The following is a 23093-nucleotide window of genomic DNA, read 5'->3' on the forward strand; positions in this document are numbered from 1 at the left end:
GGATGTCACATAGGCAGGGAAGAAGGAGGATAAAAGAGGAACGAACAACCATGAGCTAGGGTTTCTGACTACAGATCCCTCATGAAGAAAGGTTTCTGTCAACAGATTCCTCACGACCTGAGACCTGCATGCTGAAGAACAAGAAGGTTTCTGACATGAGAAACCTCATGACCTGCCTCTCCCTCCTGGACTTGCTCTGTGCTCTACCTGCCTGCTGCCTAAGGAGGCTCTCCCTCTGCTGCTGCTCTCCCTCCCGAGAAGGTGTCTGCCATCAGATCCCTCACTACAAAAGGCCTGCATGCTGATGGACTCTCCAGGGCCTGCTACTGGAGATCTGCTGTTTCTTCCCAGACTTCTTCCCGGACCTACTCGGTACCTGCACCTTCTCGCTGCCCAAGACTGGCCATGCTGCTGCTGCTTTCCCCCTGCGCTTTTGCCCTGGACCGTTGGAACGTCATGCAACAGGACTACTGCCAGATCCTGGTGGTGACTATCCCCGCTTTATGCAATTCCTGCTTCTTCCTATCTTTTCTATTGCTCGCCTTCCCTTCTCCATCACCCCAATCCTAATAGTGTCCATTCTCCCCTTCCCCATCTCCCTTTTTAAGATTTTTAATAAACTGTTTGGACCAACATCTGGACCATTGTTTCTTAATCTCATGCTGGGTATACATATTTCAAAGAACCTCCTCTCCCTCCTGTAAATTGGAGCAAGACATAGGGTTTGGAAGGGACCTCTAGAGATCAGGTCCAGCCCCCCCTGCTAGAGAAGGTTCCCTACAGCAGGGCACACAAGTAGGCATCCAGACAGATCTTGAATATCTCCGGAGAAGGAGACTCCATAGCCTCTCTGGGCAGCCATTTCCTGTGCTCTGTCACCCTGTAATGAAGTAAAGTTCTTCCTTGCATTAATGATACTGCATATCATCACTTCTGTGATTGCTAAATGCTTTATTAATGGTATTACATTAAAAATCACGCAGATTAAAGAATGAATTCTGAAGCAGAGTTTTATTCAGCATGCAACAATCCAGCAATCATCCATCCAGACCTGAAGGACAGATATGACAGATGGAGCTCAAAGTCATGGACTATATGAACTCCATGGACAATTTAGAGGGATGGCTCATAGACTATGGAGATATATCTGTATGTGTATTTCATAAAGCTAGATAGATGATACTTAATGGGATTGTACAGGAAAGTACGGGATCTGATCATGGTGTAAAAGATGTGGAATAAGGGGTGGGTATTATCCTGGTTTCAGCTGGTATAGAGTTGATTTTTCCTCTAGGAGAAAAACAATATTGGTAACACACCAATGTTTCTAGTGTTGCTGAGCAGTTCTGCATAGACACAAGGATGTGTCACTTTTCTCAGCTTCCCCTACTGCCCTGGCAGTGAGTGGGCTTGCAGAGCAACAGGAGCTGGGAGGGGACAGAACCAGGATGGCTAACCTAAGCTGGCCAAAGGGATATTCCATCCCATATGGCATCATGCAAAAGAACCTTGAAAATGATGGGGGAATTGGCCAGTACAGGCAGCTGCTGCTTGGGGACTGAATTGGCGGGTGTTGACCAACTGCTTGTGTATCGATTGTTTTGTATGCATACGTATATATACATATACATACAATTACTACCTTTTCCTCTTCCTTTTTCTGTTTGAATAAATACTTTTTATCTCTGAATCTCTAAAATCTCTACATCTCTTTTTATTCTGCTTTGTTTTTTGTTGGTTTTTTTTTCTGTTTGTTTTTTCTCAACAATTTCCCCACCCCACTGGGAATGGGGGAGTGAGCAAATGATTGTGTGGTGCTCAGCTACATGCCAGGTTAAATCACAACAAGTGCATATATACATATACCTACTGAAACAATACAAGTCAATTCTCACTGCAGATTTACCAAAGGCAAATGGAAGAAACTGGCATTTCTGCTGGCAACCGAAATAAATTACCTACACACACAACAAAACAAAATGCAAACCCTACAGCGTCTGGGGAGATGACTGTATACTGCGAGACAAGAGAGCTCAGAGGAGACGCTAAAATCAGTTCATTTACTACTGTATTAAGCATTACAAAGCAAAATCATAGCTGCCACAATGCACAGCTAGGTGAGCAGAATCTCTCAGCCTTGCTCTGAGTTTCTATGACCCCACAGTGAGAGAGAAAGGCTGCTGTCTTAAAAAAGGCAATAAGCACACAGGTTGGAGCAGAGAGGGCCTGCCCAAATCAAATCAGATCTGAGGGCATTAGAATTTTTTCTCTTTGAGCCTTTCAGTAGTTTTACCCCATGCTCCAGGGACAACCATTCATTACAGCTGTCTGACAACCTGAATTTTCACAAAGTTTGTTGATTTTTTCTTCTGTCTTCCAGTTGTTCTTTACAGCAAAGTAATTCCAAAGTAGTTTCCTGTTTGCTGGCCTGTATGGCAAGCTCCACTATATTCTTTTAGATGCTTTGCCCTGGCTAGCCTTAGAATCTTCCTGTTTTAGAGGAATGGGTCACAAATATTAACATTTACAAGAATAACTACTTCATTAGTAGTGACACATCTATCTAGCTTTAATAACCTCTTTGTATCACCATTTGTTTATTCTGAAAGGTCACAAAAAGACCCTTTATAGAATCATAGAATCACATGGTTGGAAAGGACCTAGAAGATCATCTAGTCCAACCATCCTATCAGCATTACTACCACTAAGCTACTAAACCATATCTCATATCCAGAAGCCTCTTCAACATCATCTCCCCGGGCAGGCAATTCCAGTGCCTAACCACTCTTTGAGAGAAAAAGATTTTCCTTATGTCTAATTTGCGGCCATTTCCTCAGGTCCTCTTTGTTGCCTGTTCTCAGTCATGCATTTCGCTGCATCCGGAATTTACAACAGTTTTTAAGAAACCAGCTAAACACTTCATCTGTGTGAGTCAAAGGAACATGCTTGATAGGCAGGGCCAAGAATTTATTGATAGTCTAATTAAAATCTTGACAGTCTAATCTAAGATTTATTATTAGTACAATTACAAGGATACAAACCTTTATAGGAAAAAAAATCCAATTACAATGGATTTTACAATATATAATCCAATTTTACAATAATTATATGATTAAAACTGATACACACAAAGCTTTCAGATAGCTACCCCTTTTCCCGATGCAATGCCTACCCTTCACCAAATGTTGTTAAATTTGTGTGCTCCTCTCGCTAGTACAATTAGAAAGCTGATAATGAGATTTCTTCCTCTTCACTCTTGGATCTGCATCATTTATTTTTATGCGTTTCCTAGCATGCTTTTCTCAAGAAGAATCACATAAAGCACTGGCACATAAATCCCATGTTATAACAAGAGATGGCAGAGATACCTTATGTAAGAAACTCGTTCTTTATTATAACTAAAATCAGCTTTACCCAGTGTTCATTGCTACATCCTTTAAGGAACGGTTATGACCTTTTATGACATGTTTATAACTGGCAACATATGATGATAACATGTTTATAACTAGTTATCATCCTGTGCTCCTCATTCTCAAGGCCTCTGTAACATCCTGTGCTTGCATTTTTGGGGCCCTCTACTGTAGTCTCCTATTTTTTTTTCCACATCTAGTTAGTTTTCTTAGCATAAACTACATATATATACAGCCTTGTTCACCTCATTTTTCACACAGAGGGTGGTGACACGCTTGAACAGGTTGCCCAAGGAGGTTGTGGATGCCCCATCCTTGGAGGCATTCAATACCAGGCTGGATGTGGCTCTGGGCAGCCTGATCTGGTGGTTGGCAACCCTGCACATAGCAGGGGGGTTGAAAATAGATGATCATTGTGGTCCTTTTCAACCCAGGCCATTCTATGGTTCTATGGTTCTGTGATTAAAACAGTGATCTAACAGAAAGTACATACACATGTGTATACAGAAGGCCACAAGCCTTTCTCTCATTTACACACTAAATTCAACATCTATAAATTACCACAAACATCCTACAATTAGGATAATCAGTCTTCTAGCAAATTAAGACTTCATTTCTACACAATTCAGATCATTCTCCAAACTGTTCAATCAACCCTAGTTTATGGCTATTGGCAATTTTAAAGATCTAAAGAAATAAATCTGAATAACTCAAGTTGCTTTCTTCAAGAAAAGCAGGATCATTAGATTTAGGTTCATATGTTCATCTTCCAAAATATTCATTATTGCCTAATTTAGGTTTTGCTCTGTCTTTTTCTAAATTCCAAAGTTTCTGGGACTGCTAAAAGAAGCATCCAGAAGAATTTGCATTTATTCCAGACATTTTAATAAGGCTACCAACTTCTAAGCCTTTCTCTTGAAAACTAGATCACATCTATACTTGCTTGTTCCAAATCTTAAATACAGATAGAATTGTCAGCTGATTTTGCCAGGAGCCAGTTTGTAGTTGGGATGTGTTACTTACTGGTAGTTTCTCATTGCAGAGGTTAGACCTCCACAGTCTAGTTTCCCCTACAAGACTTCCAGGCAAATGGACTGCTTAGAAAGCCAACAAAGGACATGCCACCAAATCCTTAATTTGCTCTCTCCTTACAGTAGCAGTCTGAGGTCTTATGAGCTACTTTGGCTGGTTTTAATCAATGGGTAGTTTTCTCTCCTCCATTTTGCTTGAATTGAAATCAATGAGTTTGAAGACCAAAGGCACTCCCCCATTTATCTGTCTTGTAGCTTAACAATTCCAGAATCAGATTTTTCTTTTGGAGTGGGGAAATTTCATCATTTTTTTCTGCCTCTACCTTCCCTTTCTGTGACACAATGAACCCATTATCAATGTTTTAGATAGTTCATCATATCTTCACTCTGATTTTTTCTACATAAATAACATATTAGGTATCACCCCTTTCCCTTTGCTCTCTCCCTGTCCTTCATGCAAATATATTAAACTAGCTCTGAATAAGTGATTGTTATTTTTTAAATCACCGAAGGGAAGAAAAACCTCATTAAGTTGACCACAAGGATTTTACCATCGGGATAAACAGGAAGTGACATTCAGAAATAGCAATCAGCTGTGTCAGCAAGCAGGCCCTCAGGGAAAGTCCTGCTGTCATCCCAGTATATGTACTTGGTCCCTGTGTGTCTGGGAACACAAATGTTCCAGGCTTGGCAAGCTCCTGAGGACTGAGCTACCAAAAAAGAGGTCAAGAAGAGCACTAAATTTAAAGACTACCTGCAGTGAGAGACACCCAGAAGAGTCTGCACAGTCTTTGTTTCCACAGAAAAATCATGTGCTGCAATGTATTAGCCAAGGAAATTGCAACTAAATATGTTCCTATTGGGAATTTCTCTATAGCTCCATCCACTGGGAAAGTCATAAAGCTTTATATCACCTTGGAGGCAGTCCCAGGTACTTCACGAAAACTTGGCCATGACTGATAGTATGGCCTTGAAAGTAAAATTCCCTAACACTCTATGTGAGGACCATCCAACTTAATATTCAAGGTTCTTCAGCTAAAACGCTTTAAAGCCCTGAAGGATAACAGTGTGTCATATTTTACTCCTTTAGCTTTAGAGATCGATGCACTATCTAGGATAGGATAAATTTTCATGCAGTGCAAGACCGATTTAGCAACCTGAAGGGCTCTGTGCAAAGAAGAACTCCAATGGTATCAATATCCCAGTATTCAGGGAGGGCTTGAGAGGCCCCAGAGTGACATATTAGCATAATTCCCATCTCAGTCCCTCTGCCTCTGCCTCCCTTCAAGAAATAAAAATTTTAAACAAGATGTTACGAATTGGCATTACTGATAAAAGTTCCTAAAAACAATTCCATTTGTTACTCATTGCTTACTTGGCCAATAAATTACATGTTTCAATGCTAATCTATTTTTCTCATTTATTCCTTATAGTAAAATACTGACCTATGGCCAAAACAGAGGTTAAAATTAAGAAGGGACTTTCGTAGTATTTTCATTGTGTTTAGGTCATTTGCAGAGCTGCTGGAGGACCAGTGATGGATTCCACCACTGCGCTGAAGTGTCCGAGCGGCTGTACTTTAATAGAGGTCTGTGCAACACCTGCACAAGTATGTAGGCTTGCCATGCTGATGGTTGGCCATCACCAAAATCCAATGCTGAAAAAAAAATAAACACATCCAGCTTGGTGCCTTGGGATATTTCTAAGAGTATCCTGTCATAATTCAGATGTGTGAGATTGGATCAGAGCGCTGTTCAATTGAGCTGTTTTCTTTTTCCCTGAAATATAACAGAATACATTAATGGGATAAAATTTCAGTTTGTATTAGGTCTGGGATACATATCCAGACTTTCAAAATCCTGTGTTACCTAATTAAGTTCCTCAGCTTGGGCTTTGACTTACATTTCTTCCCCCCTCCCCAACCCTCTCTCTCTGCCTCCACTACATCCCCAGAAAACAAAACAAAACAAAACAAAACAACAACAACAAAAAAAACTGGTAGAGGAAAAAAAAAAAGAAAGAAAAAAAAGAAAGGAAGAGGACATTTGAAGGAATAATTCCAATTTAATGCTACACCACACAGGAGCTAAAGGAGGATAAACCAAATATTCCAAAAAAAATACTACAGAGGCAGAAGCTTTGTGAGTAGGTGGGTAGACAGAGAAAAAGATTCCAGCATACCTACCAACTTCTACACTTATCAGCAAGATAAGAATATACATCCTTAAGCTACTGTATGGAAAATGGGCAATGCCATGTCCCCTAATAGGGGAGGAAACCGTAGTGGTTCTCTAAAACAGCACTGCTGAACACATCCTGATATTTGTTCCTCATAAATATTTTATAATTACATAAACTCCCTGCACTGCTCAAGAATATGGTAATGTATATTCATCAATATGTTCATCAATATTCAAAAATAAAAAGATTAAATTCATCAAGGTGGACAGTGTTCCCTTCAGACGTGTCTGTGCTGATGAAAACCAGTTTGCAATCCGTGCCTCGAAGTTCAACACCAGACATAATCCATTCTCAACAATTTTACTTTTTACACCGGGGCAAATTTCGTTGCTTAAATTATGACTGAACTGCAACAAAATGAATAAGATAGTTATAGAGGTCTTCCCACTGAGAACTTGAAATAATCCCTGTGCATGTTTGCAGAGGGGACAGGGACACAGATCACTCATTTTCATTTCCTAAAGAAAAAAAATAGGATGGAAAAAATCAGATCTTTTCACTCTCTTCCCCAGTGTTTTGATCTTACTGTGCTGGTGCTGCTGTTCTACTTAATTCAGGTTGTAATGGGAATAAATGATCAACAGTCAGACGTACTGATTTCTGACTTCTTTCTTACTGGCTGCGCTCTCTGGGCATACATTGAGCTGAGTTCTGCTAAGCACATTCTGAAAGAGAAATACCCCAGGAGGCATTGCTGTCACTGCAAACTGTATGTGAACAGTGGTCTGCTGCTGTGACATCCTGTCCCATTCTCAGGTGTGATGGATGCTCAGGCCATACCTCTGAGGAGAATGATGACTACATAGGGACGGGGAACCTTTAAACTAGAATATCACAGGTGAATACTGCTTAATTCTACTTTTTTTGCTTGGCCTTCACTGCCTGTACTTTCCAACCTACCCTTCAAAAATGTGTAGGTCTTGCTCCAGGCATTTAGATGTTTCTTTTGCTTCTTTGGATATTTCATTAATACCTGGTTAAGAAAGTCTGATGTGAAGGCATATCTGCATACTTATCCAAACCAACTCACTGTCCTATAGACTCATGTAGTTATTAGTTGAGCTGTTCTCTCTCTACCTTCTGGCAATTAATATTGTCCCCCACAGCTAGAGCCAAGCTGCAAATAAAGAGGAGCATTAAAATGTCAGAGTCCTATTTGTAACAAAATGTAATGTTGGCACCCCTTGTTCCTGCAATTTATGGACTGCTTTTTATTTTTATCATTTTATCTTCCTTTAATGGCAAAATCAGTTAATCCTGGGTGGCATCGTAAAACTCGCAAACAGAGGCATCCCATAAGTCAACAAGTCATTTCTAGAGCTATGCAGCACAAATCCCTGCTATAAAAAGCAGCAACAGTTAACTCCTTCCATTTCTGTTGCTCTTTCAAGGCTGCAAAACTGTTATTTATCTAATTAGCACCACTGACAGTGCTGCAACTCCTGCTGCTGTGCCCTTCAATGGAGGAAAATGGTCTAAAGTCACAGTTCCCTTAATTAGTAAGGGAAGTGTGTTTCTTTTTAGAATGTGGAGGTAAAAATGTTTGCTGAGAAACTCAATGGCTCGAATCCTGTGACAGCTTGGATGCAGAGTTCTTATAAAACTAAAATAATTTTATGGCATATCTGCTGTAATTGTGGAGAATTCCTTCATTTGCAGTGCCTCATATAATGCCATGAGAATCACTCAAACGCTCTACAGTAAGGAACTAACAAATGTGATTTCCATCCAAATGTCTTCATGGGGCCCCATGGGAAAGACACCTCCATCTGCTTTGCATTTGCTCCACGTGCCACCAGGGGCTCACAGGCCATCGTAGAAACATTTGAACACGCACCATGATGGTATGTTTGTTTTCACAGTTCTGATTCTTCCACATCTTCTTGTATCAAAACTTTTCTGAGAGCAGATGAAGGACACAAGATTAATCCCAATTAGCAGCACAGAAAACATCCTGTAAACCCACCCCATGATTTTATCAAGGGAAAGGAGCTTAGGCTGGAGCAATTTTTAATAACTTTATTAAGCTGTTTTTTTCCAAATTCATAGCAGTCTTTCTGATTGCTGTCTCATGCTGAAATCGATAAACAAATGGAGGGTTCCATGTATTTAAGCATCCTTCTGAGCTAATCTCCAAAATTTCATCCTGTACAGAGCCCAGTGGACCATCTTCTCTTGAAGATCTATTTCTCTTAAAGACAGAAAAAGAGCCTTGGAGGTTTCACACTATATACACTTGCTTTAAATCTGTGTTCCATCTGGAGTGCTGCAAGAGCTTTAATTAAGCTATTTCATGGTGTAATAGTAAGACAACACAGCAGTGAAGTCAAATACTGCTTCACTGTCTTCTTGCTTTTGAGATAATTCATACAATGCCTATAGTTTCTTTACAACCCCCAGCATAGTCTTTTTCTCTGCCCGCATGACACACATTTTTATTTCTTCCTTTTCCCCTTCTTTTGCTCTCTACTTAACAGCAGGACAGCAAGAGACTCAAAAGCCATTAGCATGGCAGGCAAGCTTCTTGTGACTGTGGTAAAAACCAACACAGATATAAGTAGCTGCTTTGTCAGCAAGGTGCTGATTTAACTAGAAACTCTACAAGCTGAAGAATATATTCATTCTTCCCATGAAGCTGAAAAATACAGTTGAATTATTTAGCTTAAAAAATAGAGTATTCAATGCATATATTAATACAGTTAAAGATTTTATATTCTTCCATTCTTTATAGCATACTTTTTGGCTTATGTCTAAAGTCACTTCAAGCTGCTTTTGTAATTTGCTTGATCTTCTTACTGGTAAGCAAGTAAGTAAGAGTGAAAAACTCTGTTGCTTTTTGTGCCTTCTACGTTTTTCTCCTAAGCATAAATTACTTTAGAATAGCATTTTCCATCTTCACTATGAGATTTCAAGCACAGGAAAATTAGCCTCTCATACAACACAGTGCATGTTCTGTATTTATTTACACCATTTATTGTGAGTGCCAAGCAGTTCAGCAGATAAACAAATTTCTTCAAAGTACTTGCAAAAGTGACATTTGAATTTAAATGCTTCACCTACCAAGATAAAGAGTCTTTAGAGAAGCTTGACTGATGGTGCTTCACCCTACACACCCACCCCCTTCTGTATTTCAGGGTCTGCCTTGTTTTTCATATTACAGTGATTTAGATGACAACATACAGTGGAGAGTAGAACACTTGTGGAAAGGTCAATGGGATGGATTTTGGAGCTACATAGTATGACTGAATTATTTTGTTTAAGAGAAAAAGGAGCAAAATGGACGCATTGCTGCAAACACAGGATCTGGCAGAGCTTACAAAGGAAACAGTGAAAAAGTTGGACCTCTGGATAGATTTTTATTTCCAGAGTGATGAACTACTTCAAGTGGGGCTACATGTGGCATGATTAGCTGTTGGAATAGCACCAGTCTCCCCCCATGCAGCCCAAAAGAGGGGAAACATCCGGGGCTCCAGTAGGTGATACAGCAGCAACTGTTGTCTCATGAGATATAGGGCATGGCCCCAAATTCACCATGGATCTAACCCCACTGATCTCTTGTTCCATCCTCAACAAAAATGTTGAACAACACTTACAGCACAGTGACTTCTTTGCTAACCACAGGATCACAGAATGGTAGGGGTTGGAAGGGATCTCCAGAGGTCATTGAGTCCACCCTCCTTGCAGGCTCCCTATAGTCAGTTGTGCAGGAAAGTATCCAGATCAGTCCCAAATATCTCCACAGAAGGAGACTCCATAGCCTCCCTGGACAGTCTGTCCCAGTGCTCTGTCACTCACACAGTGAAGAAGTCTTCCTCATGTTAATAGGGAAACTTCCTGTGTTCCAGTTTCTGCCCATGTTCCAGTGTCTCACCACCCTCACAGTAAAGAATTTCTTACTAGTATCTAGTCTAAATCTACCCTCTTCCAGATTAAAACAATTTTCCTTCACCCTGTCACTACATGCTCTTATAAAAAGTCCCATCCCAGGTTTCCTGCAGGCCCCTTCAGGTACTGGAAGGCAGCTATAAGGTCTCCTTCAAGCCTTTTCCTCTCCAAGCTGAAGAGCCCCAGCTCTCTCAGCCTGTCCCTGACCAGGGGAGATGGTCTAGCCCTTCAGTTATCTTCATGGCCCTCCTCTGGACCCACTCCAACAACTCCATGTCCTTCTCTCGTGTTGGGGGCTCCAGAACTGGATACAGTACTCCAGGTGGGGTCTCATGAGAGCAGAGTAGAGGGACAGAATCGCCTCCCTCGCCCTGCTGGTCACACTTCTCTTGATGCAACCCAGGATACAGTTGACCTTCTGGGCTGCAAGCGCACATTGTCAGCTCTTGTTGAATCTCTCATCAATCAACACTCCCAAATTCTCCTCTGGGCTGCTCTCAAGCCATTCTCTGCCCAACCTGTACTGGTGCTTGGGATTGCTCTGACCCAGGTGCAGGACTTTGCACTTGACCTTGTTGATCCTCATGAGGTTGTCTTGGGCCCATTTCTCAATTTTGTCCAGGTCCCCCTGAATGGCATTCCTTCTCTCTAGTGTGTCAGCTGCACCACCCAGCATGGTGTCATCTGCAAACTTGCTGAGTGAGCACTTAATCCCACTGTCCACATTGCCTACAAAGATGTTAGATAACACCGATCCCAACAACAGTCCCTGAGAAACACCACTCGTTTCCTGTCTCCACTTGGACATTGAGACGTTGACTGCAACTGAGTGTGACTGTTCAGCCAATTCCTTATCCAGTGAGTGGTACATCCATCAACTTCATTTTTCTCCAACTTGGCAATCAGGATGTCTTTCAGGACAGTGTCAGATGCTTTGCACAAGTCCATATAGATGACATCAGTTGCTCTTCCTTTATCCACTGACTCTGCAACTCCATCATAAAAGGCCACCAGGTTTGTCAGGCATGATTTATCCCCAGTGAAGCTATGTTGGCTACCACCAATCACCTCATCTTTATTTTCCAAATGCCTTAGTAAGGACTTCAGGAAGATCTGCTCCATGATCTTGCCAGACACAGAGGTGAGACTGACTGGCCTGTAGTTCCCTGCATCTTCTTTTTTTCCCTTCTTGAAAATGGGGGTTATGTTTCCCCTTTTCCAGTCAATGAGAACTTCACAAGACTGCCATGACCTTTCAAATATGATGGATAGTGGGTTGGCAATTTCATTCACAAGTTCCCTCAAAAACTGTGGGTGGATCTCACTGGGTCCCATGGACCTATTCACCTTCAAGTTCTTTAGATGATCTCATTCAGTGTATTCCAAAACAAATCAAGCTATTAACCAGAGACAAAGTGTTTTGCATACAGATCCCAGCATGACTATCCTTAAACAGAAATCCAGATGAAAATGAGCTACAGATTGATAGATATTTTATTGTCTTGCAGCCTCAGGATTTTGTAATTCATTGTCAGGAAGAGAAAATGTAAACAGGATACTATTACAAGACACCCTGGGAAATAATAACTGACTTATCTGCATGAGTAAATATTAACTAAGAAGAAACTGAAAGTTTGTTTGGTTCTGGGTTGGAGACTTAAAACAATGCTATATGGACCTGGAAATAACTTGATGGCAAATTAGTATTCCTGCTTGGCTGAGGAATAGGTGATTTTGAAAGTGTTACTAGTAGGAACCAGAAAAATATAGCAGGATTACTTTCCTTAGTCTTTTGGTGGATGTCCAGATCCTGAAGATACCTAGGCAGGTACACAGACCAGTGAATATCCAAACACAGCACTTCATACCTGTACATATACATGCACCCTATGAAGTGTATATGTAGGGCTTGAACAGCATTGAGTTAGGTTTGCTACTGAAGATACCTCTGCCTTGTAAAGAGAGTTAAGGAGAACCACAACAGCCAAATCCAGTCTGAAACTGAGCAGAAATCAGCTCTGTTTGAAGGCAATGTTTTCTAAGTTCTTTTACTCTTGTTTGTGCCAGCATGTTCCACCCTCTCATGATGTGCCAACAGGCTTGTGACAAAGTCGTGGTCATTTGGCCAGCGTCTTGCTCCCCGTCTGTGTGTGCTGCATGGTGATGAAATCCAGGCAGATATGGCATATCAGTGACTGCAGTTGAAGATGTCACAAGCTGCAGTAAGATTATGCCCAAAAACTATTGCCTGAGACACAAGCCAAAGTGCACAAAAAGCTGAGGATCTCTCCACCACCTGATATTTAATGTGACATATCCTGAATAGTGTTGGATCTATCCTTTCTAAAGAACATCTGTTATGTTTATATGAGTTCGCATGTATGCATATATATATGTATAAACTTACATTATTGTTATGGGTAAAAATTAATGACTCCAGCTACCACCTCATTTTCTTTTTTGCCCACTCAAAAAAGAGTGATACATAATAATGTATTTGCAATCTGGTAGTTCTTTACAGATGAAATACCTAAAAGCAAAAAAAGTGATAAGACACAAAGCAAAACAGTAGCATGCCTGTGAAGGAAATCCTATTCTGCATGAGCTTGTCCCCCATTCATAATTTTTAAGATCAAACCCTCATCGGGGACTGATCATAGTAGTTGATTCACTTGATGTACAGATGCCCTATATTTTCTTTATTTTGTTGCCTATGGCTTAAATTTACCCTAAACTACTATAATATGACGGTGGCAGTGGCCTAAGAGTTTAGTAGACCTAAAACACAAGCACAACCCCGTCAGATACAACTGTCCTTCAATAGCCTACACACAGATATGTCAGAAACCTCAGGCACGTGTACACTGACAGTTCCTAGGGAAAAGACACACCAGTGCCACAGGATGCAGATATCAACAGCACAGCAAAGGCCACGCTCTCATGTGAACACCAACTTATACTAGAGAAGAACAACAGCTCACAGTTCTCCTTGATTTGTCAGTGCTGTAAAACTTGCTGTAAAGAAATCTGAATTTTTCTACCTTTGTAGGTAGAGGCTTATTGGGGTTTTTGTTTCATTTCTTTTGCATGGGGTTTTCTGTGAGTTGTAGGATGACAATATTTTCTTATAGCTACTGACAACTAATGAAGCAAGTGGATCAAAGTGTAAATTACTTGGCAAATAACTATAAGTAACTAACTAGACTAACTACCTCCAACAGTTTTACAGGCGGTAGAACATGGCTAAGCTCAGAGGCTCAGCTAGTGGAGGCATTGCAAGTATCTTCTCCTTAAGCACAATTAGAATTTAAAAAAACCCAAAAACTGTTAAATAATTCATTCATGAATATGTCATAATCATATAATAATCAGTCACACAAATAACTGGACTTATAATTATTGTGATACCAATAAGAAGCACAAAATTTGAGGGGATAGAATCATAGAATCATAGAATCACAAAGGTTGGAAAAGACCCACAGGATCATCCAGTTCTACCACTCACCCATCACCAATAGTTCTCACTAAACCATGTCCCTCAACACAACATCCAAACGTTCCTTGAACACCTCCAGGGATGGTGACTCCACCACTTCTCTGGGCAGCCCATTCCAGTGCCTCCCCCTTTCAGAGAAGAAGTATTTCCTAACGTCCAGCCTGAACCTTCCCTGGCACAGCTTGAAGCCATTCCCTCTAGTCCTATCACTAGTCACCCAAGAGAAGAGGCTGACCCCCAGCTCACTACAACCTCCCTTCAGGTAGTTATAGAAAGCAATAACGTCTCCCCTGAGCCTCCTCTACTCCAGACTGAACAATCCCAGCTCCTTCAGCCGCTCCTCACAAGGCCTGTGCTCCAGACCCCTCACCAGCTTTGTTGCCCTCCTCTGGACATGCTCCAGGGCCTCGATGTCTTTCTTACAGTGAGGGGCCCAAAATTGGGCACAGTACTCAAGGTGCGGCCTCACCAGTGCTGAGTATAGGGGGACAATTTCTTCCCTATTTCTGCTGGCCACACTATTTCTGATACAAGCCAGGATGCCATTGGCCTTCTTGGTCACCTGGGCACACTGCTGGCTCATGTTCAGTCTAGCATCAATCAATACCCCCAGGTCCATTTCCTCTACACAGTCTTCCAGCCACTCTGCCCCAAGCCTATAGCGTTGCCTGGGGTTATTGCGGCCAAAGTGCAGGACCCAGCATTTGGTCTTGTTGAATCCATTCCCATTGGCTTCAGCCCAGCTATCCAACCTATCCAGATCCCTCTGTAGGGTCTTGCTACCCTCAGGCAGATCAACACTTCCAGCCAGCTTGGTGTCACCTGCAAACTTACTGAGGGTGCACTCAATGCCCTCGTCCAGGTCATCAATAAAGATACTGAAGAGGACAGGCCCCAGCACCGACCCCTGGGGAACACCACTCGTGACTGGTCCGCAGCTGGATTTGACTCCATTCACCACCACTCTCTGGGCCCGGCCCTCCAGCCAGTTCCTTACCCAGCCAAGAGTGTACCTGTCCAAGCCACAGGCTGCCAGCTTCTGCAGGAGAATACTGTGGGAGACAGTGTCAAAGGCTTTGCTGAAGTCTAGGTTGACTACATCAACAGCCTTTCCCTCATCCATCAGATAGGTCACTAGATCATAGAAGGAGATCACGTTGGTCAAGCAGGACCTGTCCTTCGTGAACCCATGTTGGCTAGGCCTGATCCCCCGGTTGTCCTGCACACGCCACATGATCTCCCTCAAGACAATCTGCTTGAAAATCTTCCCTGGCACTGAGGTCAGGCTAACAGGCATGTAGTTCCCCAGATCCTCCTTGCAACCCTTCTTGTAGATGGGAGTCATATTGGCAAGCCTCCAGTCTTCTGGGACCTCACCAGTCAACAAAGAGCGCTGATAGATGATGGAAAGTGGCTCGATTATCACCTCTGCCAGTTCCCTCAGTACTCTTGGGTGAATCTCATCTGGCTCCATTGACTTGTGGCAGTCCAGTTGGAGTAGTAGGTCAGTAGGTCAGTAGTAGGACTTTTAAACACAATAAGCTTCCTTTGAAGGATTTGGCAGACATGCTCTGCCATAGAAAGATGGATAGCTGTTCATTCTTTACTCTGAAATCATTTCTATTTCAAGAGTAATCTTTCCCAACGTGGATTGGCTGTGTGGTAGCCTGCCCTGGTGTCGCAAGAAGGGCCTACTTGGGTACAGCAGGTTATGTCCTCCATACCTGAAGTGAACAGATCACTTGGAGGCAGATTAATATCCTCCAAAAGTGTGTTTGTGCATCAAGGAGAAATTAAATCTTGATTTACTGAGCTAATAAATGACAGCACCTCATCCTGCTTGTGGATCCCTGCCTGGGAAAGGGCTCAGCACGTCTATGGGAGGTGTGAGCCTTGCCCTTGCCCAGGCCTGCCAGGGAGTAGCATGTCACTGCTGGGATGTCCTCAATGTGTCACATCCAGGATGGCCTCATTGTGCTGAGCAGTATTGCTCTGCTGAAACCTTCAGCCCACAGCTGTGAGGAGAGGATGCTGTAGTGATACAAACACTGAGGGAGTCAAAGATGGACTTGCAAAGGCACTCGAGCACAGTTTCCCCGCTCTGCTAGGAGCTGAAGGCTAGATTTCTATTACTTCCTTTTTCCTAAATAGTATTATCTAGCAGGCCATCATTTGGGCATTACCTGTGGCATTATGAGACAAAGTTTTGTATTTCACAAGAGCTTTCCTCACTGTCTTGGTGCACAGAGGACATGGAAATTATTTTTCACTGTGGTTTTCCTTCATAAAGTGGTGATTCAATTGCATCCATTAAGTCAACACATTTTGCTAAGCACATCTTTCAACATCACAGGCAATTATACAAAGACATTTTAGTGAAGTTGAATTTTTCATCCTGACATTTATTTAATTACACAAGATAGTGGAAAAACTAACTTTCATAATACAATAGCACACGAATGTTGAAATTTCACATTTGAGTGCAATGTTAAAACTTTAACAAAGGGAAAGATTTGGTAGTTCAGCTCCTGGAATCTGAATTCGCATTCTGATTTGAGAGAAAACCAAATCTAAAACAGCAAATTCCCTTTTAGCTCTATGTTCAAGGATCAAGTTAGCAGCTTTTTGTGCATAGTTCTCACATTTTTCCTACTTAGCAGTCATTTTTGCAAGAACAATTTCCCCCCTTTCCATGCATGGAAGGAACCGATATGTTTTAATCTTCTTGTTGTTTGTTGTTTTGTGTTTTATTTTCTTGTGTTGTTTTTTGTTTGTTTGGTTTGGTTTGTTTTGGTTTGGTTCATTTGTTTGTTTGTTTTTGCATTCACTCCTTTGTGTTAACTCTTGTTTGAGGAAATAAAACAATGCCTTGCAAAGATTTAGATGACATACATTTCCTGATGACCAAATTGTGCTGATTGGTCAATTAAGGGTATGGACCTAAGTCTTCTGGCAAGTATTACATGCTCTCACGCACATGTCAAAACCCAGGCTGAAGATGAAAAACCATAGACTAAACCCCGTGCTTTCAATTGTCATTCAAATTGAATGAATTTGGATAGGCAGCCAGTTACTGTTGCTCGTAAGGAAAACAACTAAGTTACAGCATATGCTGTAGCAGCTGAGGTTGCAGATTCTGAGATGCTTTCTGCCTGCTTTCCTGCATGAAACTGACACAAAGAAAATCAGTACTTCTGTTTACCTGTTTTTATGTCATTCCAGTTTTACTCACTTTATTCAAACTAAAGCACAATTATCATTATGTTTTGCTGCTCTTTTCACTACTGGTGCAGTATCAAATGATGCACAAGCAAAAGGCCAGACTCTGACCTTATCACTGCCACCTGTGTGAATGCACCAATGGAGCAATGATCATTTTTATTTTTAATGTTACTTTTAGCTGAAACATGCTATGTTCCATAGGTATGAGAAGCAAGCTTTGTTTGCTTCTGATCAACAGCAGTTCAGTAAGTTGAATATAAATTTTAAACATATATGTTTATCTGTACAAATATGCATCTGCTTTCTTCATCTAGAAGACTATTTCTTGACCAGATGGTGGAAGCCTTTTTAGAATATCTTCTTGCTTCATTGCAGCTGAGTATAAATGGAAAATTTCTATTATTCTGACATGGCTTAAAAGAAACAAGCAGGTTGGGAAGAAATAGGATTTCCAAAAAATCCAGTTCTCTTGCTCTCGGTGACTTACCTATAACCTTTTTCTCTCTGTTATTCATACTCGCTGATATGAATCACAGTTTCTGCTTTTTCTTTTACACCTGGATGCAACTGTTGTCCATCAGTGAGTTAACAAATCCTACTAATTATACAAATCTCACCAATCTAGTTGTCACTTCTGTACCTAACCTCAAAAGTGTCTAGAAGAGTAGAAGAGTAGCAAGGTAAAAACAGCATAAATTTTACCCTTGGGGAACCAAGATCACCCAACACTCAGGAGCAGTCTCTGTGTCTTGCTGCACACAGTCCCGATGTACCATCCTCCTGCCACTGGCATGCCATTATGCTGGAGCCACTGCCTGCTTTCTGCTGAGCAACATTTGCCTGACTTAGCACGTGAAACACGGCTCAGGCTCCAAAGAGAAGTAAGGCAGAGTATTATGCAGAGTACACTCAGAAAAAGAGCACCAAGCTCCAGTGCCAAAGTGAAGGAAGAGAAAGAAATGGCTGATATAGGTGTGCTCAGAACACTGGCCACCAAATGATTGCCTGTGTGGTGTCTGGCAGCCCCGCATCACCTGAAAAAAAGAAACCACAGAATGGGAATGCAATAAGTGAAAGCAGTTTCTGATGCAGTGGTTATTGAAACCTGCTTGAGGCCTGCTAGCATGAGGTGCACAGGAACTGCTGGCTCCTTGCTCCATGGGGTTGGATGGGGCTCAGACACATTTTGCTTGCTCCCCTGGGGCTGCCAATGGCAGCATGTAGCCAAACAGCCGGATGTTCATGTCTGTATCTGCCAACACAGAGGTAGTATCTTAGCCATTCAGGCTGTACCTATTTCTGCTGGCATCTAGCATCAGGTAGTTAGTGTCATAAACAGTGTTTGTAAGACATAAACGTCCTGCAATAAATCCCCAGGATTTGGCAAAACTGGACCAGAAGGAAGCACTTGTATTAAATCTGAGCAGCTGCAAAGCATCAGCTCCGAACCACACTGGCAAAATACTTGCCTCAATTTCTTTTAATGTCATTACGTTAATTCTTTCTCATGCTTTCCATAACACACCCTAAACAATGCATTGGCAAACAAATGCTTGAATGTGTGATGAGGAACATGCCTCTGACGTTACCTCATCATCCCTAATGCATACCGATCTGCCATGCTGCAGGGACAAGTGCTCGTGTTCCCATGGAGCAGGCACTTCCCCAGCAACTGGTCACAACACACATCAGGTTAGGAACAGATACAGTGATAAAGTAGAAAATGGGAAGAAGGAAACTGCATAACTTCTGTGTACTGCAATGGCAGAAATTATTGTTTCATAGTGAACAAAAATATTGCCTCCTATTTTTCCCTGCTTCATCACCTAAAAATAAATATATCTGGTTGAGAATGAGAGGAACAGAAAAGGCCAAAAATCATCCCCAAGCACTTGTGTTTCTGTTTCTAGTTTGGCCACAAGCTTCAAGGACAAGGCACCAGAGGAGAACTGCTCTGACATAGGGTGGAAGATTTTTAAGCAGCAAGTTGTGTCAGCACCAAGAAAACAGAAGAGCCTAAGGAAAACAAAGGCATAACAGCTTGATGCAACTCTTTCCATCTCCTCTTCTGTTCCAACATCTCTTCTAACCAGACCTAGAGGGAGCGGGAGTCTTTTGGCACAGGCTTCCATCCCTAATTTCTGCTTGAGCCAAATTTTCAGTGCAGCACTCAGGGATTAAACAGTTGCATAAGAAACTGCCAATTCTACTGCACTGAAAATTGTCATTTTTTTGCTTAGCCAGAAGGCAAATGGGTCAATTCTACAAACTGTATCTTTTGACTGCCTTTTCTTTGCATGTAAGCAGTCTCGTGTTTTTGTTGTCATGGGGAATTCTTTGCTATGATGATCTTTTACCTAGCGTGAGAAGGGCCCCTGTATAACAACTTAATTGGGTGAGTCAGATTAATACACAAATCTAACCTGCATGTGAAGTGAAAAGCACTAACAGTGATGGGTGAATTTACAGCTTCAGGAAATGTCTACATGCTTTTGGTTTGAGTATCAGCAAAAATGTGGTATGTAAATGTCTGGTTGCATAACCTGCTTCTCCATGCTGCTAAAATCATATCCATTTGTCTGTGCACAACAGTTGAACCTCAGAAACAAGCCTGCTGGTGCTCCAAAAGCTTAGATCTGTGGGTGATCCAGTCTGTTAGAGAATCCCAGAGCCTGTTTACACTTCTCAAGTTGCAGCCTACAGACAAAATAGGCTGGGTCAAAACAGAAAGTGCATTTGCTGTGGCCCGGTTCTCTGCCAAAACTAATTTTTCCTTTGCTGATGCAAACAATCTTGAGGTCAACATCTTTGCACCCTCATGCTTTCTGGGTTAATAGGATTTTTTTCTGAGCATTCACTTCCGTTGCTAAAAAATAATTTTAAAGAAAGTTTCCAGTGCCATCCCTCAAAACCACAGAACCACAGAATGGTTTGTGTTGGAAGGGACCTTAGAAATCACCTAGTTCCAAACCCCTGCTACAGGCAGGGATACCTTCCACCAGACCAGGTTGCTCACAGCCCCACCTAGACTAGCCTTGATTGCTTCCAGGAAGGGGGCATCCACAACCTCTCTGGGCAACCTGTGCCAGTGCCTCACCACACTTACAGTAAGGAATATCGTCCTAACATCTGGTCTAAATCTACCCTCTTCCTGTTTAAAGGCATTTCCCCTTGTCCTGTCACTGCCTATCCTTATAAAAAGTCCATCCCCAACTTTCCATCAGGTACTGGAAGGCCACTAAAATGTCCCCTGGGGCCTTCTCTTCTCCAGGATGAACAACCCCAACTCTCTCAGCCTGGGAAAAGTTATTTTTCCTCTTTCTACAATCCAACATCTACAGCCTTCTTGGTAGATTTTGAGAGAATCTGCCTCCAAGCATACATACATTTAAGAAGAACCTTCTCCAAACATATACAGACAGGAGTGCCAAGAAGAACAAGAAAGGCTTCTACAGGTACCTCAGCCAGAAAAGGAAAGTCCAGGAAGGTGTACCCCCCCCCCCCCCAGTGAGTGACACAGGCAAGTTGGTAATGATAGACAAGGAAAAGGCTGAAGTACTCAACACTTTTTTGCCTCAGTGTTCTCTGGTAACTGCTCAGTGCACAGCTCTCAAAAGAATGGTTTGGAAGGAGGGGACTGGGGAAGCCACATCCTTCTCACTGTGAACAAGATCAGGTTCATGACCATCTGAGGAACCTGAACACACACTAGTCCATGGGTCCTGATGAGACACAGTCCCTAGGGAACTGGCTGACGTAGTCACCAAGCCACTCTCAATGATATTTGAGAAGTCATGGCAATCAGGTGAAGTCCTTGGTGACTGGGAAAAAGGCAATATCACACCCATTTTTAAGAAGGGTAAAAAGGATGACGCTGGGAACTACTGACCTGTCAGTTTCACTCTGTGCCAGAGAAGATCATGGAGCAGACCCTCCTGGAAGCTATGCTAGGGCACATGGAAGGCAGGGAGGTAAAACAGGAGAGCCAGCCAAGTGGCCTTCTGTGATAGTGTAACTGCATCAATGGACAAGAAAAGAACTGCTGATGTTATCAAACTGGACCTTTGTCCTGACCAAAGGCAATAAGGCCTTTGACACAGTACCCCACAACATCCTTCTCTCCAAATTGGAAAGATACATATTTGATGGGTGGACTATTCAGTAAATAAAGAACTGACTGCATGATTGAGTCCAGAGACTGATGATCAATGACTCCATATTTGAATGGGTATCAGTGACGAGTGGTGTCCCTCAGGTGTCAGTGCTGGGACCAATACTCTATTAAAGATATTAAATCTTCATCAGTGACACGTGACAGTGAGGTCAAGTGCACTTTCATCAGGTTTGCAGTTGACACCAAGCTGTGGGGTGCAGTCAACATGCTTGAGAGACAGGATGTCATCCAGAGAGACCAAGACAGGCTGACCAGTAGGCCAAAGAGAACCTCATGAGCTTCAATAATCCAAGTGCGAGATCTTGCACCTGGGTTGTGGCAACCCCTACTATCATTACAAGTTGGGGGATGAAAGAACTGAGCCCTTTTTGACTGCTGAAAGGGACTTGGGGGTACTGGTGGAAGGCAGCTGGACATGAACCAGCAATGTACCTCACAGCCCAGAAAGCCAACTGTATCCTGGGCTGCATCAAAAGCGTGGCCAGCAGGGCAAGGCAGGTGATTCTGCCCCTCTGCTCTGCGCTGCTGAGGCCTCAGCTGGAGCACTGCATCCAGATGCGGAGTCCTCAGTACAGGAGAGACGCAGACCTGTTGGAGTGCATTCAGAGGAGGGCCACAAAAGTGATCCAAGGGGTGGAAGATCTCACCTATGAGGAGAGGCTGAGAGAGCTGGCGCTGTTCAACCTGGAGAAGGCTCCAGGGAGACCTGAGAGCAGCCTGTATCTAAGGGGGAGCTACAGCAAGGAAGGGGATAGAATCTTTAGCAGGGTCTGTGGTAATAGGACAAGGGGAAATGGCTTCAAGCTTAAAGAAGGGAGATTGGATATAAGGAAAAGGTCTTTTGTAGTCATGGTGGTAAGGCACTGACACAGGTTGCCCAGAGGTGTCGTAGGAGCCCCATACCTGGAGATTTTCAAGGACAGGCTAGACCACATTCTGACCACCTGATGGAGCTGTGGATGTTCCTCTTCAGTGCAGGGGAGTTGGATGAGATGACCTTTCAAGATCCCTTCCAAGTACCACAGGGCTAAAACAGATCAAGAAGGAAGAGGAAGTGGCGAACAACTGAACTTCTAGGCTAAGCAAAAAGATGTATATGTTCTTGGTTTCACATCATTTGTCAGAAGTGGAAGGGTTTTGTATGGTTTATTTTTTCACTTCTATTCCCCCTTGCCGTAATTTTTAATGTACCGGGTAAGACTAGAAGTCTTATCTGTCTGCTGTACAGCTGACCAGAAATAGGTTTCAATCTGTAAGCTGCTCATCGTACCACGATGGATTTTTCTACTTGAAGTTTATGGGCATAAAATAAAAGGTTTTATTGAGACTGCTGTGAAATTACAACTATGAACTTGGCAATGAGCTTCTGGGGAGTCAAAGACATTTCAAATGTTTGAAAATGTTGGAACAAGGTTTTGTTCTGATGACTTTGGGTTCAGCAGAGACAGAGAAACCACTATCCTTGCAGGCAGACAACATGATCCCCAGTGAGAAAACAATGTCCTTGTGTTTGTGAAGTACAAGCAGGTGAGGGTGCTCTGAAGCCTTCATCAAACAGAAGCAACAAACCAACAGCTATTTGATCTGAACAGGCTTGGAGGAATAAACACGTTACCTTTGGCCTGCTTTTTAAG

This window comes from Gallus gallus, chromosome 8 (assembly GCF_016699485.2).
Source record: "Gallus gallus isolate bGalGal1 chromosome 8, bGalGal1.mat.broiler.GRCg7b, whole genome shotgun sequence".
Taxonomy (NCBI): domain Eukaryota; kingdom Metazoa; phylum Chordata; class Aves; order Galliformes; family Phasianidae; genus Gallus; species Gallus gallus.